Raw genomic sequence first — 5,000 nt, 5'->3', positions numbered from 1 at the left:
CGGCTCAAATTTCGGTTTCGGTCGATCACTAGCTATCGTAACTAAAATGACACCAATATCATATTTATTAAATAATATTCATGTAGTAAATGTTTTCCGTTATGTTATAGCAGAACAAAATTAACTTTAACAACACTAATTAAAGTTTAACGTTAACAACATTATTTAACAACGTTATTTACAGTTATGTTAACAACATTATTTAAGTTAGGTTAACTTAACACATAAAAAAATACAATTATTTTAGCTACGTTAACAACATTATTATAAAGTTATAAAAACTATAATATATAAAATTAATTATGTAAAATAATAACATTAGTCTTATTGAATAAAGTCAAATAAGTTAAACTAATTCATGTAGTAATGTACTACAAACCGAAGGTCTTACCTAATTTTTGACAACTGAAAATCGATATTTTCCACGCTTAACATATTTAGTACGATATTAATAAAATATAACAAATTAAATATTTCTTTATGAAAAAGTTAACAACGTATGTGTTTAAAATTAACATGCAACAATAACAGTTACATAAAAATTTCCAGTAAAATAGTAATTGGTTCATAAAAATAATGGGTTAGCAATATAAAGTAGAAGTCAAAAGTACGCCTCGTTTTCAAAATCGAAACATTTGCCGTAATTATAGTTTGCGTACTTTTAACTTCTAAAACAAATGTTATATCATTATATTACCAATCTAGAATAGACGACACAGGTATAACTCGCGCTGTACTTTTGACTTCTATTGTTGGATTTGTACTTTTAATATCGCTAGTATTATAGCTGTACCTTTGACTTCTATTTTATGATTTGTATTTTTAACATCGCTATTTTCGGCAGCTGTACTTTTGACTTCTATTACATAATTTGTACTTTTAATATCGCTAGTTTTATAGCTGTTCTTTTGACTCCTATTTTATGATTTGTACTTTTAACATTGCTACTTTTGGTAGCTGTACTTTTAACTTCTATGTTATATTTTAACATCGCTACTAAAATGACTTAAAGACGCCACTAATCAAGCAGAAATGCGAAATGATGAGAGCTGTTCAAGTTGTATCGCCCAAAATACCAAATCACTTGAGTATAACGAAAATTTAAATTTTCAACATGACAAATACAATACAGTAAAATAAAATAACACATAACAAATAGCAATAAATAGTTTTGGAATGTTACCAATAAACAAAGTGTTAAGTTAGTACCATAATAGTATTGAAAGCTCTTTCTCTATTTTGTTGGCTTATGATCAATAAAGTAAATTTGGAATCATCAAAATATAATAAATTAAAACCATATTTCTACAGTAGGCAAACTAAAACAAATTAGTCGAATATTACAAAATGGCAGAACTGAAGAATTAAATAAACAAACAAATTAATAAAAAGTAGACTATCAAAGTCTACTTTTTATTAGTAATTCAATCTTTGAAGCATTTCAGCAAGCTTCTAACAAAAACAGTAATAAATATTATAATATATATATACATAAATATCAAAAAGTATTTTACAAAATAATAAAAAACATAATTGAAGCTCATTTATTGCTTGAATAACTTCAATTAGGAACTTTTTTAACATTTCCACTTACCAAAATTATGACAAATGTTTATCAAGTTTGAAAAATAAACCATAAAAACCTTTTATTTAAAAAAGAAAAGTTTATAGGCCTCAGAGACGATTATAGACTAATAGCAATAGAGAAGCAATATTTACTAAAATATATAGCAACTCTATTAAACATATTATTTTGAATTTACAAGACAACTGACAAGATTATAGTACATAAGGCAAATGAGAATCTGATAAAGTCACGAAGCCAAAATATAAAACTCTACATCAATGTAACTATAATGCAAACTTACATTTTGCATACATAATGCAAACTTACATGTAACTATAATGCAAACTTACATTACAACACTGCAATGTAAAGTTTCAATGCTTAATCCATCTTTAAGATCTAAATTTATAAGTAACAATCACACTACCAATATCTTGGTTAAAATTGAATGTATTCAATTTTAATCAATGAGGATACATACCTGAAAAAGTTGAATTGTTCAAAAACTCAAAATTAAATTTATTCATTTCATTATAATGACTTGTAAGAATTCTTACAATTTTTAATAAATCATGTTAAAAAAGGCTGTTGAAATCAAAAGAAAACTCTGTTTTATTGTAAAGAATAGTATTATTTAATACAATAAATAATCATGAAACTGTACTTGCACAACAATGACAAAACCATGATGATCTACGGTTCTTTAAAAAGAAGACAAAATCTGGAATGTTTTCACACATTTTGTGGAACCACTGTTTACACCCATTACACTGCGCCATTTCTTTATTTTCCATGGGATTCCAAGGCATCCTACAATTGCAAAACAGTTCAATTAAAAAGTCTTTTTGAAAGCATCTCTTGCAACTTGCTAACGATTGAGGGAACAAAGAAACTTGATTAACTTTAATGCAATGTAACATATGTGTCCTCATTTCTGATATAGAAAATGTTACATTGTCTGGTTTTGTTTTTGTACTTGCAACATGATATAAAAAAGCAATAGCAAAGACACCACAATCCTCTCCATTTGATTGTTGTTGCACTGGTAATACGCAAACAGTTAACTTGTCATATGGTCATTTCATGATGGCACATATCTGTTGTATTATAAAATTAGCAACTTTACCATGTAATAAACTGTCCATCAAAAAAATCTCACCAGGTTTACAACCATATGTTGAAACTGAAACCCAGTGATTACAATCATCATGCAAAACTTGAACAAAGGGTTTATTTATGTAGATACTGAAATTTTGCCTGAGCACAGTGTCTTGAAGGCCATTTACTTCTTTGAATTGGTCTTTTATCATGTTTTGAAAAATATTTATAACATTGTCAGATAGCCATTCATTGTTTAATATATCTGAAAAGTCGCTCTGACCAAGATTTATTTTAATCATGCAGATCTTTGATCTGTATCTACATTTTCCTCATCACTGAAAATTATTATCATGTTATCTGCAAATTCTTTTAAGTTTTTGTAGTCTATCAAATTATTATTTATAACTTTAGTTTCTAGATTGCTTTTTTCCTCTGGTTTCAAGGTTACTTCAGTTTTGGAAGCTGCCAATAATTTTTCCTTTTTTCCCCCAACACGTTTATTTTGCGTACTCTTTTTTTTGAGGCGCTGGTAGCTTACGATATTTAATGGAGTTTTTCGTTATAGGTATTTTTTTTAATTTTATTAGGTAGTAGGGGCAAGCAACTTTCTTTGGGTACATCACTTTTCACACTTGTGATGAGATTGTTTAACTCTTTATATGTAATTTCAAGAAGATCATTATCATGTTCAATTAAGAAACTCAGACTTCGTAAGTCTTTCAAAAGGCTTCTTAGGGATTCACCTATTATAGACTTCCTTCCTGCATTTTTTACCTTTTGAGTATCAGCCTTTACCAACGTTTCAGCCACTTTATTTGTCTCAGTAATAGATGATTTATATTCATTGTAGAAGGTTTCATTGAAATAATATAACAAGAGTTTTTCCAATCATGCAGGTACAAATAGGCATGTTGTCTTCATTTTCAAAATCTACTACATAATTTCGTTCTTTGTTTTCTCTATAATATCGCAATGAGAATTTTCCAGATCCTTCAACTTTAAGTGCTGTTATGTCTAAATTCTCAGCAAGGGATTTTTTTACTAGACAATGCTTCACCATTGGTCGAGGGCGATCAATCATCCAATCATCAACATCATCAGAATAATGCATGTATTTAGAGCTCATTAATCTATTGTTGTCAGTACAGTTACAAAAATAAATAACTTGTTTCATTATACAATATGTATTACAAAATTATTTAACGGCAACATAAATAAAAAATTATTATAAAACTAAAATTTGTCAGAAACAGCTAATTTTATCATACCTCTCATACTTATCAGAAAGAAAACCATCAATCACTATAGATAATATTCCACTGAGAGAACTATTTCTGCGATTCAAAAGATACTTATGCATTAATGTGTTGTGTTGTCGCTCCACACCATTATTTGTATTGCAATTGACCAACAAATGAGTCTGACAATATGCTTCCACCCAATGCTAATAATAAAGAATAATTAGAGTAATTAATAGCTGCCTCCACTGTAGTTGCCTGTATACTCTTTAGAGGTAAAATAAAAAAACAAAAATTATACAGTTTTCCATTTGCAGGTTTCACTCAGCTTTCAAACCCTCAACAAATAAAAACTTACATGCTTTATTGGTAACCAATATCTGGATAAATAATTTCTTAGAGTTTCATTATTTATCCAATAGGACTCTTCTTAGAAAGTCTTCTGAGAAGAATTTTTTAAATTCTGTATTTCAGCCTCGCATATCCCAAGTGTATCTGCACGGGCTATCATTCTAAGTAAGCATAAGATCTTAAATCTATCTTGAGCTAAGCCATTGGATTTTGTTTTCAGCAAACGATCCCACGCCTGTTCTCGGTGAAAATCACATATGAATACAACACAACCTAAAATGGATATTGGTTTAAATAAAATAACTACTTCTCCATCAATTCAATACAATAAAAAGGAATAAAAAATTTTACTTAAAATTATCATAAACTATGATTTTTTATACTTATAATAAATTTAGTAGGAATGGCTGTAGTTTTTTTAATATCAATATTACAGAGATGCACAGTTTAGTGCATCTCTGTAATGTTGATATTAAAAAAACTCAAGTCAAAATTTATTATCTATTATAGTTTGGGAAATATGAATAGTAAAAATTTGAACTCACACCAACAAAAACCTTCTCTAAACTATTAATTTCTTCAACACAATAATCTGACATTTCATATTTCGGATTTAGGTCATTATTCCAAGACCTTATATACAACAGAGCTTCACTAATAGAACTCTCAGTTTCGTTTTCACACACAAATAACCCAACCACTTGATAATCAATGTTGGTTTTTACTACAAAAAAGAAAAGTGG

The 5,000-nt window shown here is 28.2% G+C and overlaps 1 long non-coding RNA gene across 5 annotated transcripts in view; it reads right to left on the bottom strand.

Annotated features, from left to right (window-relative positions):
* LOC136076959 (uncharacterized) overlaps positions 1-5,000 on the bottom strand; it is an 11,460-nt gene that overhangs the window by 4,648 nt on the left and 1,812 nt on the right. For all 5 annotated transcript variants that reach the window (XR_010636721.1, XR_010636719.1, XR_010636720.1 and 2 more), the window contains exons 5-7: positions 4,803-4,981; positions 4,265-4,530; positions 3,937-4,112 (exon numbers count right to left, since the gene is read on the bottom strand). This is a non-coding gene — a long non-coding RNA (uncharacterized LOC136076959). The remainder of the gene's footprint in view (positions 1-3,936; positions 4,113-4,264; positions 4,531-4,802; positions 4,982-5,000) is intronic.

Source organism: Hydra vulgaris, chromosome 02 (assembly GCF_038396675.1).
Source record: "Hydra vulgaris chromosome 02, alternate assembly HydraT2T_AEP".
Classification (NCBI taxonomy): Eukaryota; Metazoa; Cnidaria; class Hydrozoa; order Anthoathecata; family Hydridae; genus Hydra; species Hydra vulgaris.
The sequence above is the reverse complement of the archived record's forward strand: the minus strand, read 5'-3'. Positions and strand labels throughout refer to the sequence as shown.